We start from the raw sequence: 21,524 nt of genomic DNA on the forward strand, positions 1-21,524 counted from the left end.
CTCGTGCTTGCCAATGTCCTGGCAGCCCTCCCTTCAGCCAAGCCCAACCAGAAGCCAGTGGGAAAGGGAGCCTGGGTAGTGTGGGTTATAGCGATCAGGCCCCCCTGAAACAGAGCAGTGTAGAGGAAGAAAGGGGCTCCATCTGAGAGTAAAGCACCAGATGTTTGCTCCTCAGCATCCATCTTCACTCTCTACCCTTCATACAACAGGAACTACTTGTATCTGCCTATCGTGATGCAAAGATCCTTCATACAAGCTAACATACTCTCACCTTGTCCTTCAAAAAGGGAGAGAATGTCCCATCTGTGTGAATTTCTCATCTAACTCACTCAAAATCCTACCAGGGTATTCTGTAACCTAAAAACTACTTGTGAAATTAAGGAGCACACTTCTTATATGAAATAGTAGAGCAAGGGAAAAGTAGAAAAGAGAAATGAGTGGTTAATATTGTCAGTGTCCTTCAGCCAAAGGCCATCAGTTGAATGAGTTGAACAAGTTGGGTTTAATACCTACTGCATCGAGGGAGAACACATGCCATGGGAACCAAGAGTTGACTTGGTAAGGTGGTGTGAAAAATAACCTGTTACAGGGTAGGACTCGGGCTTTAGCTGGGTGATTTGAGGATGCTCTGAGGAAGTGGGGGTTCCCCTTAGATTGAGCGCTGTCAGAAAGCCGTCTATGATGGGGTAACTCAAAAAACCTTATCTATAATGGGGGTAAACTAGAACGAGGATAAATCTGAAACCGAAAAAGAAGCAGCAGTCACTCTTATTATCTGGGAGAAGAGGATGTTTGGTTGTTTGTGGCTGGCTCAGTGGCCTTGCTTTTGTCTCACTTCATTGTGGTCTCAGACTGACCTTGTCTGATATTGATGTTCTGTGAAACTGTTTATATCCAACAGGAGAATAATTTGGGCTACCTATGAGCAGCAGACCAGCTACCAGATGACGGAGGCTGCTTTTCTTCTTTCTCAATATACACAGAACTCATATTCACTATACATATGAATACACAGACACATATATAAAATATGCATATCTTTTCTGGTCTTCCTTCTAGTAACCGATCATGAGTGATTGTTACTATTTTAACACATCTTTCTTCTACCATCCATTCCATGTTCCCTTTGCCCTTAGCCCTTAGCCAACACCTTGGCGGTAGAGATTCTCTGCCTGGCAGAGTGACCTACACATTCTTCTCTGAAGAAGCTCAGCCTTTAGTGGTCCAGCCTTTACTGGATTGTTCTGGTCTCACATTAACTTTTTTTATTCTATCTGGAAGTGCTAAGTGCCCAGTGAATACTCTGGGTCCCAGGCATCTCCATTGCAAGAGCAATCCAACTTTCCCTTGTCAACTGGAATCAGTCTTCTCAGCTAGTAGACTAAGACTAGCTGAGACTAGACTAAAAGAGGCTAGTAACCTCTTTTTCCATCTACTGGTTCAGTGACATGAAGAGCCCAATGTGGCCAAGTGGTAACTTCAACTCCAATTCAACACACGGAAACCATCTTTATGCCACCCCTCCATACCCCTATTGAAGCCTTCTCCCCTAGTAACAAAAACTTCTGAAACATCTGAAATCAAGGTTGTGGGAATGAAATCAAAAGTCATTAGAGACCAGAGTTGTGGGGAAGGGAGGAATTATTAGATATAACAGTGAGAGGAATCACTCCTACTCCTACCCCTTGGATTCGGCTATGGGAGAAAGAACATTCTATATTAGCTGCCAATTCAAAGCATGCGTGGCATCTTGTAGGACAGCATCACCAATTTGCAGGGCATCATATCCCAGCTGGAGCCATAATGAGTTTTCAGTAGGCCATTCCATTGTTCTATGAAGCCAACTTTTTCTGGGTTACAGGGTAAATTATAACTAGAGGATTCCGTGGCCCACAGGCTCACTTGTGCTGTGAAATGATTTCCTCTGTCAGATATGCTCTTGTGTGGGATCACTTTAGGCTGAGTAAGTCATCCATGAGTCTACCAATGGTGTACTGTCAGAAGCATTATTCACAGAGAAGCTGGCTGAAGTGTATGAGGAACTCTTTGTACTATTTTTGCAAGTTTTTGTAAGTCTGAAATTAATTCAGAATTAAAAGTTTTAAAAAGAGAGAAGGCTACGTAGGAGAGGAGGAGTTGTTCCTGCTGACAAGGAGACACAGAAGGAAACTGAGGGTTCAATGTTTCGCAGAGACAGGGAGAAACATGTTATTTTAATCAAAATCACGTCTCTTCCTTATGTTCAAAATAAGTAATTGTTAAATGCACTGATGTGATATCGCATTTTAACTTATTTGAAAATGTCATGAATTATAGAGAGTTTTTTCCCAATTAGGCTTTTTCAAAATATGTTTAAAATGTTTATGTTCTTTTCTTTTATTTCCAGGGCAACAAAGTATTTCCATCTTTTCTATAGATTTTGTTCTACGTGCAGGTTTTTCTTAAATTTTTGAGAAGAATTTTTTTTTTTAAGGAGGGAGCATATATTTTCCAAAAAGAGTTTAAAATGTAAATACCAAAACAAACCCGCTCATTCTTAAAGATTAGTAATGTTTGATTTCCTTTGGAATTTCAGTTAACTGTGCCTCTGGTTGTTCTCTGGGTTGGTGGCCTGCCCTAGCTCTTCAACTTGCAGCTTGAATCTGCTCTGCCCATTGGAAGAGTGCTCAGTGGATAAACCAGTGCGGAGCACCTGTGATGTGCTGCATTTTTATTTTCACTCAAGGGCACAATCTCCTTTGGCAGAATAAGGGGCACTTTTTAATTTTGTCCAGTTATTAAAGGTATTGCACTTAGATACATGAGTTAACTGGTTCCATATTTCTCATTTGTTCCAATCACATTTCAGCATTTTCAAGTGACTGTACCTGGAACAGCCACCCAACTGACCTACTCCTTAATCTGGCATTAGCACAGGGAAGAATATAATTGTGAGACTGAAACAGTCTAGTCTCTGACACCATTTTCTCAATTTTAAAAAAATAATACTCAACCTGTGCTCACCGGAGGTTTCTTGGCAATTCAGTTCTTAAGTCATAGACAGACAACTGTGAGAGATGAGGAAGGCAGAAGAGGAAAGCCAAGATGATCAGATGATGAAGGACCTGACAGGCAATGCTAAATGCACTGAGAACTTTAAACTTGAACTTGATGCACTGAGGGGGCAGGAAATGGTAGCAGGCATGGGAGTGGTTAGAGCAGACTGACATCTTTAAAATCTAATTGATTAAAAGCTTCATTTTCAATATGCAGATAAACCTGAGAGGTTAAGCCTTTGTCACTCAAAACTTGCTGTGCGTTATTTTGATCAGCTCAACACAGGGCAACTGGAGAGGACTGGGTTTTGAGGAGGTGGAGGTGGTCTAGAGCCTGCTGTTTACAGTATGTCACTCCTGAAAAGTGTCCCCTGTCACCTTCAGCAAATGTTGTAAATTGTATACATCTAAGAATTTAAGGCCAGTATGCACAATTTTGCCCCAGGATATGGTCCTAAAACAACTATCTAGGCTCCATTTTGAAAAACTGAATCAATTATTTGTGGGATTAGGCTAAGTGGAATATTAGTGAATCAAAAATTCTTGTATGTGGGGTCCTAAAATATAACCTGGCTCAGAACAATACCTAATCTAACCTGTTCACACCACCTCTTCAAAAGAGCAAATCTTTCCCTGATCAAAAACTACTAAATACAATACCAGTGCACTTTTAAAAGCAGAATTTCAAAGAACAAAGCCAGGACTTGTCTGTAACCTGAATTGTCTTTTCAGTCTGTTACTTTGCTGAACTTTAAGAATATGTAACCTACTGTCATACAGAGTAAGTCAGAAAGAGAACAACAAATATTGTATATTAATGCATATATGTAGAACCTAGAAAAATGGTACAGATGAACCAGTTTGCAAGGCAGAAATAGAGACACAGATGTAGAGAACAAATGTATGGACACCAAGGGGGGAAAGCACGGGGGAGGGGGTGGGTGGTGGGATGAACTGAGAGATTGGGATTGACATATATACACTAATATGGATAAAATAGATAACTAATAAGAACCTGCTGTATAAAAATAAAATAAAATTCAGTAACTCGTTTGGAAGTGGTTAATTTGTGTATAGGAAGTGGTAATTTGTGTATACAGATTATGCTCAACAAAGCATGAATCATATAGATCCCATTATGTGATTATGCAAATAAACACTAAATATACAATTACAAGCATATATGGGCAGTGAAATTTAATTAATTATTATGACAGCTCACTTGCCGAATGTAGTTTTATTAACTAACCGTCCACAGATGTGTTTCCTCTAGATTCATTTACATTTTAATACCATGTAGAAATGATAAAGTATTGTAACAACAGATGATAAAAACAGGTGGAATAACATAATTGAACCCAAGATAATTTACATAGGATTGAACTGAACAGTATGTATATTTAAGCCAGTCTTAAATGCTTTATTCTTGTATTGTGGCTATTTAGGAAGAACTTCACACACACACACACACACACACACACACACACACACACACAAAGACATTCAAACCAGCCAAGGACATTTACAAATGCATATTTAAAGGCTATTAAGTAGCTTTTTAAATTGATGAGCAATCACTAATTATATCTGAAGGTATAAATATTAAAAGAAAAAAGTGATCAAAAAGATCAGACATCGTAACCTAGAGACTATAAAAATTATCAATAAACATTCATGCTAAGTGAAGTGAACATTTGACAAATGACTAGGTATAATTGAAAATCTCAGCCACTTATAGATTACATTCTCCCCTGGAGGGCTGCATTCAAAACTTAAATAATTGATGATCTTTCTAAAGAAGAATCTAAAACCATCAGAATCACTTCATTCCATTCCAAAAGAGTATTTGTACGTGTGTACGTGTATTTGCATCACCAAGTCTTTTAATGGGCATATATTCGAATTGACATCCAGGACTGTTACTCCTATTTGTTCGAAATTCCATCAAATGAGATTGCAATTACATTAAAAAGTCAATATTGGAGGCATCAGATTTCTCTGATGTCCAAAAGGTGAAGAAAACTTGTTCTTGTTTGTCAAAAAAGATTACAGGAATAGGATAGGACATGACCTGGTTACCAGAATATAAGTGCTCAGCGGTCTTTGGAAAGCCTCCCTCCCCCCTGATTATATCATATGGTGTTCCTGGCAGAATCCTCCTTTAGGGGGAAGCAGAGGGTTAGAACTGCGTGGGCTTCAAATCACCTTCGCTCTCCTTCAACAATTATTTTAACCATAATTCATTTCTCAGGTGGTATTTTCACCGTTCACACTTTACTTCTACTATTATGTGCATGGTGCTAAAAGAAAGCGCCTAAGATTGTGGGAATAGGAAAAGAGCATTTTCTAAAATTGAGTTATTTTACAGTCAAGTAAGCACTTTTTAAAAGAAGTTAGAGTAGGTATCTCTATGTAGGGCTTCATTCTGTCATACTGCAGAAAAATGACTTTTCATCCCTGGCTTGCCTTTGGGACTCAGAGATATATGAGAACTGGGCTTACCAGAAAAGGCCAAGTGTATCTGATGGGAGGAAGCAAGGCTGATCAATATCGCAATGCCAGGAGAAATGGTCCTCTTAAGCTACACCGTCTAGGGCCGAAGGCACTGGCTGGTGATTACTCAGCTGCAAAGATGTAATATAAGATATAATTTAATTAGAAGAAGCAGAACTGAAGTGGGTTTGTTTTATTTTTTGTTTTATTTTGAAACTTACAAGAAATTATACAGCTCAGCAGGTACAGTGAAATAGCCTCGCTAGAAACAGAATGATAGTTAATATTTATACAATAAAAATCACATCTTATCCCTGGGCCACAGTTATCATTTGTGCTTGAGTTAAGTATAGTGGCTTATTTTTTAATTTCCAATTATATCTTTGAAACAGAAAGATACAGTGGAGTCTAGAAAATGGATCACGTCTCCCCACACCCACACTACAAGTCCATATTCACTGCCTTTGCAACCCCTTCCTTTACCACATTTATGCTCATCTCATGTCATCAAGAAGCTTCTTCAATGGTTAAAAGTAAAGTAGAATGGTTGGGATGAATCAGATACACAAAATATCTAACTGACCTCATTAACAACTTAAAACTTGGGAATTCTTAAGCTTTATATTTAAAGTTCTTGGAAAATATGCATTGTTGCCTTATCTTCCCTCAAATAACCATAAAAAGGCCTTAAAATCTTGATAAAATTTTCTGGGGATTATAGTACTTTTCTGTATTACATACTATTAAGCCACTGTTATTGTTAACAATAAAAATTTTGCATCTTCATAAATTAAAAAACATTTTTTGTAACACCAAGTCTGTATTCTCTAAAGTGTGATTTCTAATAACTTTGATACCCATAATGAACTGAGTAAGTTACATCTGATGGTGACATCACACCACCTTTGTGCCAGTGTTCAAAAACTGGGCAGAAACCTCAAACCAGTGGCCTGTACGACAGGGTTGATGGATTTGAACAGGTTCTTTAGAGTCACACTCTGTCTCCATAGTCACGTATGCCTGGCTTTTCAGTAATAATTGTCATCCCCACTTTACCACCACAAATAAATGTGTTCAAAATGGTTTCAATGTCCTCCATGGAAAACACTACCTTGTAAATTCCTTGTTCATAGGTATATTTCCAAACATTAATAATGAAATAAGTGAATTATCTCTATCATGGAATCCTATTTTTTCTTTCATTCATAGAAATTTAAAACACTGTGGTCATGGCACCTCTACCAATTCTGATTCAAACCCTTGGTTTGCTGTGGCCAGGCTCCAGCAACCAGACTACAGACTAAGTGGCATATTCAGCTTCTTTGGGGCTCTAGAGAGTTCATAGGTTTGTACATTTGTTTTGATTTGTTTGTTGTTTTACTTTCTAGTTCTTTAGCATTTTTGTTGATTTCTGTTCAGAGCAAATTGTGTCAGATATCCTAGCTCTACATCTTCTGTGATTTGATATGCTAGTATCTCTTGGTCATCTGAGTCCTTAAATTTACCAGCATTCTAATTCACACATAGTCAGAGGTTTCTGGACAGCCAGATCCCTCTGCTGCATTCCGTATGAGACATTTCATTCTGAACTACTTGGTCTGCGATACCTTAAAGGAAACTGGGGACATGATTCTATAAACCTATTTTCTATTTCAGCTGGATGCATGTCCATTCATGAAGGCTGATCCCTCACCTTCAACTCAGCCATAAACTAACAGCCTTGAGTCTTCAAAGTCAGTGATGTCACTTATATCTACTGTATGCTAATATGAGATCCCTTCCTGGGTCTGTGCTTAACATGCCTTGTGTCATGATCTGACCATTGCCCGCCCTCAGAATTCACCTCTCAGTGTCCTCCTGCTACATTATACTCCAAGCCCCTCTGGCCACCTTCCTTTCCTTTAACAAAGAAAGCTCATTCCTGCTTTAGAGTTTCTACAATTGCTGTTCCTAGTAATCTCTACTCCCAAACCTTCCTAACTTGCACCTTCCTACTACTAAGTCTTAAATGAAATGTCAGTGGTGACTTACCCGATTTCTCACTCAGAATTAGTATCCCCATCTCCACACACCCATCATACACAAATAAGGACATTCCAGAGATGGTAAGGGGTTCCCAATAGCAGGTAAGAATGACCAGCAGCTTAAGTTGGTAAACATGCCATTAATTTGTAAAGACAAAGCTCTGAATGTCAATAAACTTTTTCAGAGTTTCAGACGTTGACATAAGGCTCAAGTCTTAACTTTTTCATAATATAGTTTTGAAATGCCCTCTGTAACAGAATAATAATCCATAATATTTTCATGATAAGGTCATTTAATTTCATTTTAATTCTTCATAAAACAGCATTTTGTGTGAGAATGTTCATGAGATGAAAAATAAATCTGAAACAGTTTGTGAAGGGCACCTAGCACTGTGCCTAGAACATAGCAGGTGCTTTATAATGCTTGTTGACCAACTACACAAATAGCATCTTTTAAAATGATAAGTTATATTTTCTAACAGGCCTGGGGTTACACAAGTCAACATTGCAGTATGAATTATGAGGTACGGCCACAAAATCTCTCTCCTGCGCTGATTCTACCAACAGTGTGTCATTCTGAAATCATTCCTTTCCTTTCCATTAGAGACCTCTTTTTGAAATGCAAGACTTCAGGAAATTGTAGCAAACCCATGTTGTGTTGTATATTCAGGCTCTCTTCTGCAGGAACCACCCCCTCTTGACCCCAACCAACAGGGGAACTCCTAGAAGCCAAGTGTCTATTACATTATGTGATTTTGCCCTAACTAGGCCAGACATTTTCTTCCAGGAAGTTAAAATTCTAATCTAAAAGACACAAAAACTGGAAATTTTGAATCTTGTTCAGATAAACAGCAGAGCTCTGGACTGTCCAATACAATAGCTACTAGTCACAGGTGGCTCTTTAAAATCAGATTTCAATTTCAATGAATTAGAATTAAAAATTCAGCTCCTCAGTTGCATTAGCCATATTTCAAGTGTTTGACGTTATACAGCATTTCCATCATTACAGAATATTCTATTAAACAGAGGTGCTTTAAAGCAGGGCTCAAGAAACTACAGCCCATAGTCCAATTTTTTTTGACAATCCATGAGATAAGGAGGTTTTTTTCATTTTTAAATAGTTGGAAGAAATAAAAGAAGAAGATTCTAGGATGTGAAAATTATGTGGCATTCAAATTTCAGAGTCTACAAATAAAGTTTTATTGGAACATAGCCATACTCATTTACTTACATATTATAGATGGCGTTGAGTATTTTTGACAAGTCGTATGACCGGCAAAATCTAAAATATTGACCATCTGGCCCTTTATAGAAAAAGTTTGCTGACCTCTGCTCTAGAGGGTAGTGCTAAGGTCTCCAAACCTGTCTCAGATTCTGAAAGGTTATGAGGAGACCAGATAACACTTACACTGAAATGCTAATGATGTGTCAGATACATGGAATGTCTTTTCATTTCTGTGTTGGAGGTTGGAAAGGAGAAGGACCAGTGCTAAGAGTATGTGTTGATATTGGGGGGATTAAAGGGGAAGAGTGTCTGCTTCCCCAATACCAACAGACAGGTGTGAGAGCATCGCATTTTACTGTGCTAACCACAGTGTGCCCAGGTCCGCCACAGCCAAAAAGCAGAGGTAAAAAATGAATGCCCTAGCATTTCTCTAGTCTAAACAAGAGGCTTCTAGATTTCCTCTGTGAGAGTCCTGCTAAACTCCCTTTACACGCGAGCCCAGTACCAACACCCTCTGCCGTTGTGCAGCTAGACACACAGGCCAGAGCTGACGGGCCTCAAACCAAGTGTAAGCGTCATCCGAGTGGAAGATATGCAACAGCATCCTGGGTGAACTGTGAACTCCCCCCAACACTGAAAGGAGGCACACTTACTGTGTGTGTTTCTTGAAAAGATTTCATTACAGAAGGGTAATTGACACAAATCAAGAAATGGCCAGGGTCACCCACACTATAGGAGTTATACTTTCCTGGGACTTGCCCATAATTTGACAGAAAAAGGAGATCCCAGGCAGAAGGATACAAAAGATCAAGATAGAATTCCTGAAATGGGTACAGAGATGAAAGTGTCTCGGGGCTCAGAAGAGAGGCTGTGCTTCGTGGAAATTCTGGGTCACTTGCTGTGACAAGAAACTCTCAGCTCAGGACTTGCATGGAGAAAACTCCGGAGTCTTCTCTCTAGTAATAAGTCTGACAAATCATGTTTCATTTTCTCAGGAGGTGCCAGGTAATCACTTTGTCTCTAGCTCTAATATAATCACTATGGAAAAGTGGGTGAGGGCACCAGCATGACATCAGAGGGCCTGAGTTGGAATCATGTCCCCATCACCTACTAGCTTCCTCATTTTTCTCAACTACAAGATGAGATACCTACTTATAAATTTGTCTTGATCAATAATTAAGCTATTTCAAATAAAAGTGCTTACCACTGAGACAGGCAAGAATAGTAAAATGGATGCTGACTTAGAAGACATTTTGCTAACGGCCCGGCCACTGCCCATCTTTGCCCCCCGCTTTCTTTGCAAACAGATTTCTGAGAATGCACACAGTCAGTGTCTAATTCCAAGCAGTGAATCATGATCTGTTTAGACCTATTCTGACAACCCTGTCCCCACTCTCCCAGCCTCCTTTGCAGTTAGAGCTTGTGGGGTGCCCTGTTTCTAGCCAATGAGACCTGAGTAGAAAGTTCCTGGATATTAGGTAGGGTGGGGATGGAGGCAGTTCTGGGAAAGCTTTGGTTTTCTCAGGTGGGAGGGGACAGACAGTAAACAAATATGAAGACAAGGCCACAAGAATTAGAGTCACAACCATAAAAACCCTCAGCCACTGAGCAATTAATCAATACTCTAGACTTCTCGTGTCATGAGAAAAATAAATCTCCACCTGTCAGGCATTATCTTACTGTCACCCATTCCTAAAAATGGATTAGGTAGAATAAAGGTACCCAAATTGTACTGATAAAAAATGTTTAATTTCCCTAGAAATATGCTAGCCATCAATATAAAAATGGGAAAAAAGAGAAGCAAACTATGTCAATTAAAGTTTCCTTCCCTCACAGTTCCCTCCAGGGAAGTGTCTTTAAGTCCTGCTTCTCTGCTTCCCTGTTAGAATCTATAATGCTATGGAGAGGTAGCCATGGCTGCCACAAGAAGCCACGTCTTTCTCTGTTTGGGAACCATCTTAATTCTACAGGGAGACAGACAAAAAGGACAATAAAAACATTTTCCAAGTGCTGACTATATGCCAGGGACTGTTTTAAGAGTGTTACACATATCGACCCAATTAGTACAATTATATGCTGATACTGGTACTATTTTTTTTTTTTTTTGGCTGCATTGGTTCTTCGTTGCTGTACACGGGCTTTCGCTAGTTGCAGCGAGCAGGGGTACTCTTTTTTGTGGTGCGGTGGCTTCTCTTGTTGCAGAGCACGGGCTCTAGGTGCACAGGCTTCAGTAGTTGTGGCATGTGGGCTCAGTAGTTGTGGCTTGCAGGCTGTAGAGCACAGGCTCAGTAGTTGTGGCACACGGGCTCAGTTGCTTTGTGGCATGTGGGATCCTCCCGGGACAGGGATCGAACCCATGTCCCCTGCATTAGTGGGCAGATTCTCAATCACTGTACCACCAGGGAAGTCCCCAATTATTATTATTATTTTTTAACATCTTTATTGGAGTATAATTGCTTTACAACGGTGTGTTAGTTTCTGCTTTATAACAAAGTGAATCAGTTATACATATACATATGTTCCCATATCTCCTCCCTCTTGTGTCTCCCTCCTTCCCACCCTCCCTATCCCATCCCTCTAGGTGATCACAAAGCACTGAGCTGATCTCCCTGTGCTATGCGGCTGCTTCCCACTAGCTATCTACCTTATGTTTGATAGTGTATATATGCCCATGCCACTCTCTCGCTTTGTCACAGCTCACCCTTCCCCCTCCCCATATCCTCAAGTCAATTCTCTAGTAGGTCTGTGCCTTTATTCCCGTCTTGCCCCTAGATTCTTCATGACATTTTTTTTCTTAGATTCCATATATATGTGTTAGCGTACGGTATTTGTTTTTCTCTTTCTGACTTACTTCACTCTGTATGACAGACTCTAGGTCCATCCACCTCACTACAAATAACTCAATTTCGTTTCTTTTTATGGCTGAGTAATATTCCATTGTATATATGTGCCACATCTTCTTTATCCATTCATCTGTTGATGGACACTTAGGCTGCTTCCATGCCCTGGATATTATAAATAGAGCTGCAGTGAACATTGTGGTACATGTCTCTTTTTGAATTATGGTTTTCTCAGGGTATACGCCTAGTGGGATTGCTGGGTCATATGGTAGTTCTATTTGTAGTTTTTTAAGGAACCTCCATACTGTTCTCCATAGTGGTTGTATCAACTTACATTCCCACCAACAGTGTAGGAGGGTTCCCTTTTCTCCACACCCTCTCCAGCATTTACTGTTTGTAGATTTTTTGATGATGGCCATTCTGACCAGTGTGAGATGCTATCTCATTGTAGTTTTGATTTGCATTTCTCTAATGATTAATGATGTTGAGCATTCTTTCATGTGTTTGTTGGCAGTCTGTATATCTTCTTTGGAGAAATGTCTATTTAGGTCTTCTGCCCATTTTTGGATTGGGCTGCTTGTTTTTTTGATATAGAGCTATTTTTTTTAACTTTTTATTTTACACTGGAGAATAGCTGATTAACAATATTGTCATAGTTTCAGGTGCACAGCAAAGGGACTCAGCCATACATATACATGTATCCATTCTCCCCCAAACTCCCCTCCCATCCTGGCTGCCACATAACATTGAGCAGAGTTCCCTGTGCTATACAGTAGGTCCCTGTTGGTTATCCATTTTAAATATAGTATTATTAACCCCATTTTACAAATGGAGAAACTGATGCACAGAAGAGTTAAGTAACCTGCCTAAGGTCACACAGCTAGAAAGTGACGGAAGGAGGATTTAAACTCAAGCAAACTGAGTGTGAATTTAAGTAGTACGTGCTAGCACCTCTCCCTCTGCGATGGCAATAAGCATGATGTTCAGCAAGATAAGCAGTTGAAATTGACCTGATAAATCGACCTGGCGGGGACCTTTCAAAAACCTCAAATCTCGTATTTTGCCAAGCCATCTATTTATCAAGCTCTTCGAGGTACCCAGCTAATAAGGGAATAGGTCAGTCAGTTTAGAAAGTCAGACAATCTAAACATCTACCAACTACTAGAAAAGAATGGAAGGTGTTTAACTTTGAAAACAATGATGAAGGGACCCATCAAAAGGGAGAAAAACTCTCCAGAAGAGAGATACGAAGGGAGCAATGCAGAATTTAGAAGGTCGGGTAACATTTATCCCTACCTATATCAGCTCTCTTGGCTATCAGATGTGGCTCTTACTCTCCTATTTTCCCCCCAAGATACTGAGTTGAAATCTGCCTACCATCAGTATTCTCAACTAACCTGGGTAACTGCCCCTCTGTATCCTTAAGCAACTTCTTGTTCTTGTTCTAGAAGTAGAACAAGCTCGAGCCTATTGTTGGGGAGCAGAGTCACTACATTAGTTTAGGCAAAGTTGTCCTGTTTGGGATGGATAACTCAGTTGAACAAGGCAACTGTAAAATTCTCTTTCATATTGTACCTGAAGTAAATTATGTACAATTTCATTTCAAGAGAAAGGAATGGTTTAAGTGACCAGTAAGAGCACCCCTTGTTTCTATTGGTTCTTGGTAACCATATTAGCTTTTCTAATGGAGTCAAATTCATCTTTGCTTGCATACTCATTCATTCAAGATACAAACTATTGCATTCTAGCAATGTGACAGGCATGGTGTAAAATCATATTAACAGAGCAACAGATGTGCCCCATATCCCTTCTATTTCTTTCTAGGTTTTAGGAGTGGAAACTAAATTTTATGCGGGTACATTAATGTATCTTATATTTACCGGTGCTCATGAAACAGAACCTTGAATTCTCTGATAAGCATGATAGTGGCAGAGTACAGAGAGGCAACTCTTCTGGAAAGGGTCTGTTTGGAAAGGAATTAGCAGTGGCATTGAGAAATGACTGGTGGCTAAGGACAAAAAAGTGTTTAAGGCAGGGGTTCCAAAAAGGGAAGCCTGACGTAGAAAGCATTTGATAAATGCCTGAAGGATTTCACCCCAGCAACCCACTGTTTCTTACTCTGAAACACCTATTCCTTCCTTGAGTCCATGCCATCCCCCAGACTGTCTACTGCAGTCAGGGACACACACACCCCCTCAACAAGGACTATCACCACCCACACTAACCCCTCCCCCCAAAGCACAGATTTAGGGAATTAAAAACTGCTTTCTCCTTGCAAACACACTCACAAAACAAGTCTGCTAGATTAGTGTCATCCCTAAATTGTCTGTTCCGATGGGTGATCACTGTTATGAAGGAATCTGTCTGCGTGTATTTTATTGATCATCTTTAAGAAACCCAGCAACCTCACTACTTTTTAAAGAGCAGAAACAGGTTCTGCTACCTCAAAGCATAAGAAGCCACACTGGGGCTATTTTTAAGGGGAAAAAAACCTGCCTACTTAAAAAGTAGGCAAATTTATGTCAATAAACTAGATAAAAGCTGACAGAATAAATTCAGATCCCAACCCCTCCTTTATGGACACCAAGAAAAAGAAAGGAGTCTAGGGCCATGAAGAGCATGACTACCGCTCCATTCTAGAAGAATGACACTGAATGAGATGTGAGGAGACAAGGTGGCAGGTCGGAACAGAAGTTTATCTTCAATGTGGGATGTATGTTAATGCTTCCTTCATTGTGGCTCTGTGGCCATCACCTGGTCGAAAAGCCTTACGATCGGTAGAAGTCTCCACCACTCATGGAAATGAAGGGGGTGATTCAGGAAGAAAACTCCAGGTGGTGACATGGTCCACCTCTCCTCCACATTTGCAACAATTGCCCTGTTCAGGTTCTCACTGCCTTTGGCAGCACCACTTGCCAGAAACCTTAATAGAGATGAAGAAAAGCAAAACTGTCAGCTTCAATAGCAGCCCACAACAGATGAATATATTTCCAAATTAATCGAGTAAGAACATTTGGCCATGTCTGCCAGATTTATTTATTTATTTATTTATTATTTTATTTTATTTATTTATTTTTTTGCGTGTACGCGGGCCTCTCACCGCTGTGGCCTCTCCCGCTGCGGAGCACAGGCTCCAGACGCGCAGGCTCAGCTGTCATGGCTCACGGGCCCAGCCGCTCCGCGGCACGCGGGATCTTCCCGTACCGGGGCACAAACCCGCGTCTCCCGCATCGGCAGGCGGACTCCCAACTGCGCCACCAGGGAAGTCCCAGATTTATTTTATTGTATGATTTGCAGGCTCATAATGAAGACTGAGTTCTTAATTATAAGATTTACATTTCTCCACTCCATCATAAAAGCTTATTCAAAACCTGTTTTTTCCCTTCACTGAAATAAGAGTTTAAATGCATGATGGAGAAAGGACAGATTGGCAAATCAAATGCCTTCCTAACAGTATTTCTTAAGGACTAAAGGTCCTTCTCAAGTTACCAAAAGGTATAAGCTATAAAATTCACCTCCTGGTCTCACAATTTTGGAAGTTCCATTTCCTGTACTACAGGCAGGAAGAAAGGGTGGTGCACTTGTTCATACATGAAGAAGCCCATGTTAACTCCCCATCATCTGAGATGTGCGCTGTGAGTCATTTTACAGGGTGGATTTTAGTTTTGAGCGAAACCCCAAGTGTAAATGATTTGGCGGGTGTGAGGAGACAGACTGGGAAAGGGATACCGCCCCAAACTCCTGAAAAAGTGGGTGTAACAGGTTCAAAACTAAAGAAGACCCAGAGTGCTAACCTCAAAAGCCCTTTGATGCCACATGTTGAGCAACTGCGTGAAACTTCCACTTACTAGCACTGACTCACTGGAGGACAAAGCTCTAGCTTTAGACAAGCTGTGTGGTGGACCAGTTGTGGGAGACCAAAGCACAGGATTGGCTGTTGTATTTTAGAACAATGCAAGAGAAGAGAAGCTTGTTCCTGGGAAGGGGGTTTCTTTGGGACAGAGAACTAGAGAGAGGCCACCAGACAAGAAGGTTCTTGAGGGTAGAAGAAATTGGAGTCTGTGAAGGGTCTTGATTTCAGACTTTAGCTACTGGTCAAAGACAAAGGTTGAACAGAAAGCAAGAATTTTTTAAAGCACATTTTTTAAAGTGGCTGAAAAAGAAGAAGATGGAAATATCCATTTCAGTGGCTCTTGAACATCAGCATGTATCAGAATCCCCCGGAGTGTTTGTTAAAGTACAGCTGCTGGGCCCACTCTGAATAGGAGGCCCAAGGTGAGGCTTTGAGGGTGTACGTGTCTGACAAGTTCTCAGCTAATGCTGATACTTCTGGTCTGGGGACCACATTCTGAGAACCACTGATCCACATCAGGGTTTCTCACTCTCAGCATGAGTGACATTTGGGGCCAGACAATTCTTGTTGTGAGGAACTGTACCGTGCATTGTGGGATGTTTAGCAGCATCCCTGGCCTTTACCCACTAGATGCCAGTAGCAACCCACACACACGTGACAACCAAAGATGCCTCCAGACATTGTCAAATATCCCACAGAGGGGACTATTGCCCATTGAAAACCACTGATACACACACACACACACACACACACACACAAACACAAACACAAACACATATATACCTTTTCAGATTCTTTTCCCTTATAGGTTATTACAAAATACTGAGTATAGTTCCCTGTGCTACACAGTAGGTCCTTGTTGGTTACCTATTTTATATATAGTAGTGTGTATGTCCAACGCCATTTTTACTTTGGAAACTAAGAATAATGATAGTGCGTGCAGCATTCAGTAAGAGTTAGCTCACATCCTCTTCTTTTGTCCACATAGGATTTCATCTCTGGCCTTATCCTGATACCCTTAGGAGTATAAGATTAGTGCTGACGAAAGTGAGAATTTTGTCTGTATAAGGTTTTCTGGATTGGACCCAGAGGTTTTTAACTGCTGTAGTGAATTACTTGTTCCTTAAAGCCTGGGGTATCACGCCAAAATTGTTTAATTGAGTTGAAAAAGGTTATTTACAGTATTTTCCACACAACTGACTTTTTCAGCCAACTGATTTGCCTACAGTAGAACATCGCCAATTTATGCTAGTGACTGAGAGAACACTGGATATTACAAATTTAAGAATTAGCAAGTACGGTAAGGGAAAGCGTGAAATTAAAAGCAATTCGGGGGCTTCCCTGGTGGCAGAGTGGTTGAGAGTCCGCCTGCCGATGCAGGGGACACGGGTTCGTGCCCCGGTCCGGGAAGATCCCACATGCTGCGGAGCGGCTGGGCCCGTGAGCCATGGCCGCTGAGCTTGCGCGTCCGGAGCCTGTGCTCCGCAACAGGAGAGGCCTCAGCAGTGAGAGGCCCGCGTACAGCAAAAAAAAAAAAAAAAAAAAAAAGCAATTAGGGCCGTCTCTTCACAAAATGGACTTGATTAGTCCATGCTTATTATTTATGGTAGTGATTTATAACATGTCATCATTTATTTTGTAACAAAATCTTCATGATGTGACATTTTACTCTCATCCTACAAGAAAGATGGACAAAGCTGCCAGAGAATTGGTAAAGCTCGTTAGCTTTCCTGATCGACCCATTCATTCACTCAGCATTTACTGTTCTATGCCCCTGGCCCTGTGCAAAGTACATCTAAGCACAATTTTAATGGCTTTTTTCTACTACTATCAGACTCATAGATTTTCACTGGAACCCAGAAAGCATGGAAAATACAAAGAAAACAGAAGAACACCAGTAATCTCATCACCTAGAGATGACCACTGCTAACATTTGCCATGTCTACTTCCAATATTTTTCTATTGCATACATACATGAAGAAAATGTGAAGTATATAAATATCTTTGCATAATTAAGATCATGTTTTGATTTCAATTTTGTGTTCTGGTTTTTCACCTAGTTGTTGATGAGGACATACCAAATTATATATGTAACTTAATTACTGCCGCACTTTTAAAGTGTATCTTATAGCTAGTGGGAAGCAGCCACACAGCACAGGGAGATCAGCTCAGTGCTTTGTGATCACCTAGTGGGGTGGGATAGGGAGGGTGGGAGGGAGACACAAGAGGGAGGAGATATGGGGATATATGTATATGTATAGCTGATTCACTTTGTTATAAAGCAGAAACTAACACACCATTGTAAAGCAATAAAGATGCTAAAAAATATTTTTAATTTAAAAAATAAAGTGTATCTTAAAGTCATCGCTTATGTCAACCTAGTTAATACTTAGAAAGCAGCAGTTGTTTAGTTGCAATTATTTGAAAATAAATTAAAGTTGCTCCAATAGTCCAAACTGGTTTTGCATCATTAGAAGTATGACATTTGTATATTTTTCTGAATGGCTGAAAATAACTCAGTATGGAAGACTAGACAAATTCAATTCAAAGCTGGTATTACTCGCACTGGCTACCAAAGTGTTATCTTCCTGGTGTAAGCAGCAACAACTTCAGGGAAACAGGAACAAGCACTGGTTCAATCTACTTAGCCTTCTAACGAAATTGAGCTTCCTCAGTCATTACACTGCGTTATAATTTCCAAAGCCATTTTCAGCCCACTTCAATTTTGGAGAACTTCGATTAGAAGTTCCAGAAAAATAATTCTTGTTTGCATTGTTACTGTTTCTATTTCACAGGTGAATTAATTGTAGCACTAAATGGGAAGGTGATTTTTAGAGGACTACACAGGAATTGAATTTCTTACCATTCCTAAGGATTTTTTTTTTAAATCCTTGAGCTCCTACACACTCTCTCAAATGAAGCCTAAATTTGTGCCTGAAGGAAACAGATGCGGTGGAGTCATTTTCAATTGAAACTATGGCCACCACACGAGAATAATTGGCTTTAATTAATACGTTTAACAGCTTTAAGCTGACTATGCATTTGCACAACTCCCCTAAAAGCTTCCTAACAGCATCCTCTAAAGTGTGCCTAACAATCTCTGAGAAAGTCCCTTAGAAGCACTTCAGTAGTCTTGATAGAAATATTTCACCCAGTGCTATTAAAGCACATTAACATCTCTTCTATGTTCCGTTCTACAAGACACCTAATAGTGCTCACAGTAGGTTCTCAATAAATGTTCACAATCACATATTCTTAGTGGAAATTTAAATGGCTACTGAGTTCTTTTATCTCCAGAATTGATGATCTGTGGTTTTTTCATTGATATTCCCTGGAAAACTACTGTAGTCTTGTAATTTCTATTGTAAATCTGAGGCATTCAGAGTTAATAAAAGAGAAGCAAGAAGTCCTTTGTTCTGTTTCTTCCAGTTCATAAATTAATCTCTTTGGTGTATGTTCATATATTGAGGCAAGGTAAATTCCTTTGTGATGCCCAGAAAATAATATAACAGGAGTTAATGCAGAGAGTTCTTTTCCAGGGGAAAAAAATTCACCCTTAGTGGTCCTGCTCCGTGCCTGCCCTGAGCTGGCAACATTACACTATATCATTTGAACCTTGCAATGACCTTATAGTAAAGAAAAAGAGGCTTGGAGCGTTAAATCTAGGATCTGACCTGATCCTACATCTGTCTGACTTCAAGCTTGCGCTGTTTCCACCTCAGCATGAACTATTTAACAATCATTGCATAGTCCAATAGATTTCCAATGCCGCAGTATATGCCAAGTGGCCACGAGGCCCAAGGAGCTGGCCACAACGGAGACCCAGCTGGTTCCCTGCTCTCCAGGAAGTATGTTCTAGAACTCATATTATTTTACAAGAATGCAAATGGAGCTTTTTTCCTTCATTCGCTAATGTACCAGATAATGTGCTAAACATGTGGGATACTTTTGTAAAATCTTAGGAAAAAAGAATTTTGGAGTCCTCCAAGTGAAATCCATACTGGGTCAGGGTTCCACAATAGTGCCCCACAGAATATCCTGACTCTTTCCAACAAAGAATAATGTCAGCCCAGGAATAGAAAACCACAAACCCCAAAATATTCCAATGCAAACCCTGTCTATAACTGCATCCCTAGGGCAGCAGGATCCCTAAAATCATTTATTCATTCAGCAAATGTGTTTCGAGCATCCACTTTTTGCCTGATACAACTGTACTTACTCAGGATATATCAGTGAAAAAAGCAGGAGATTCTAGCCCTTGGGGAGCTTGAATTCTGGCAGGATAAAGACAAGAAATAATAGACATAATAAATAAGCAAATCATACAACAGATATCAGGAGGTGACTAGGACTATAGAAAAATATCCAGTATTGCAAAGGGACTCAGGAATGTGCAGATGGTATGCGTTGCAATTTTGAATCGGACAGTCAGGTTAGACTCCATGGAGAAGCTGATATTTGAGCAAAGGATTAAATGAAGTTAAGTGGTTAGCCATGTGCACATTTGGGGGAGAAGGTTCCTGAGAGACGTACAAAAGTCCTAGGACAGAAGCCTGCTTGACAAGTTTGAAGAAGCAAGGAGGGCTGTGCTGCCCGGGTGGAGTGGACATGAGGCACAGTAATAGGATGGAGAGGGGCATGGGGTCTGACTATGGAAGGCTTTGTACAACAGTGTAAGGACTGGGTTTTATCCCAAGTGGCACCTACTGCTAGATTTTGAGTAGCAAAGTGACATAATATGACTAACACATTAAAAAGGTTCACTCTGGATGCTATATTTTGAGTAAACAGTAAAGCAGTGGGAGATGGGCAGAGGGATATGGGCAGAAGCAGGAGGCCCATGTGACAAGGCTATCAAGTAAGAGGGGAGGTGACAGAGCCCTGGACCAGTGGGAGTAGTCAAGGTGGTGAGAAGTGGCCAAATTCTGGCATATCTGGAGATACACTGCAAAAAGAACTAACAATATTTTCTGATAAACTGGATGTGGGGTATGAGAGAAAGAAGAGTGAAAGATGACTTCTCTGGTCTGGGCCTGAGCAGTTGGAAAGATGGATTTGCTGTCATCCAAAGATGGATTCAGAAGCTCAGCTTCAGAGACATTAAATTTGAAATATCTATTAGACATCTAAGCAGAAAATAATCAAAAATATCACTTTGGAGACAGTAAGAGAGATCTGATGGGATGACGTAAATTTGGGAGTTACTTTTTGTTTGTTCATTTAAGCCACAAGATTGTATGAGATCACAGATAGAGCATCCAAGGACTCTGCCCTGGGCGTGCCGATGTTAAGAGGTCTGGGAGATGAGAAGGAACAAGCAAAGGCACCTGAGAAGGAGGAGCCAATGGTGTAGAAAGAAAACAGAGGGCATGGTATCCTAGAAGCCAGTGGAAGAAAGTCTATTAAAGAGAAGACAGAGCAGTGTGCCCATTGCTACAGAACTAAGATGGGCACTGAGAAATGGCTACTATATTTCGCGATAAGGAAGACATCAGTGACCCAGACAAGAGTAGTTTGAGGACAGTAGGGGGATAAAAGCCAAATTGAAAAGAGATGGGAGGAGAGAAATTGGAAACTGAGTTTACACCACTCTGCTTCAAAGAGTTTTGCTGCAAAGAAACTGGGCAACAAGAGCTGGAAGAAGTGAAGTCAAAGAAGAGTTGTTTTCTTGCTTGTTTTGGGTTTTGTTTTGGTTTTTTGTTTTTAGTAAGATAAAAACAGCCATATGTTTCAATGCTGATGGTAATGACCCAGTAGACCAGTAAAACAAACAAACAAAACCCTAATGACATCAGAGAGGGAGGGGAGAATTTCTGGAGGAATGTCCTTGAGTAGCTGAGAGAAGATGGGACCCGGGGGGCTGAGATAGGGGTACAGACACCCACCCATGGTCACAGCTAGGACAGCAGAGTATGTGGGTGCAGACCCTAGAGGGCTTTGAAAGTAAATGTCATGAGAAGCTGTGGAAATGCTCTTCCAATGCCCGAATTTTCTCTGTAAAAATGAAGGTAATGAAAGTGTTGAAGCTTGGGGAGCAGGAAAGAGTAAACTAGC

The 21,524-nt window shown here is 40.4% G+C and overlaps 1 long non-coding RNA gene across 2 annotated transcripts in view; it reads right to left on the bottom strand.

Annotated features, from left to right (window-relative positions):
• The window catches only part of LOC137229093 (uncharacterized), a 410,710-nt gene that overhangs the window by 194,771 nt on the left and 194,415 nt on the right, over positions 1-21,524 (bottom strand). For both annotated transcript variants that reach the window (XR_010945529.1, XR_010945530.1), the window contains exon 4: positions 5,538-5,659. This is a non-coding gene — a long non-coding RNA (uncharacterized lncRNA). The remainder of the gene's footprint in view (positions 1-5,537; positions 5,660-21,524) is intronic.

This window comes from Pseudorca crassidens, chromosome 8, assembly GCF_039906515.1.
Source record: "Pseudorca crassidens isolate mPseCra1 chromosome 8, mPseCra1.hap1, whole genome shotgun sequence".
In the NCBI taxonomy this organism is placed as follows: Eukaryota; Metazoa; Chordata; class Mammalia; order Artiodactyla; family Delphinidae; genus Pseudorca; species Pseudorca crassidens.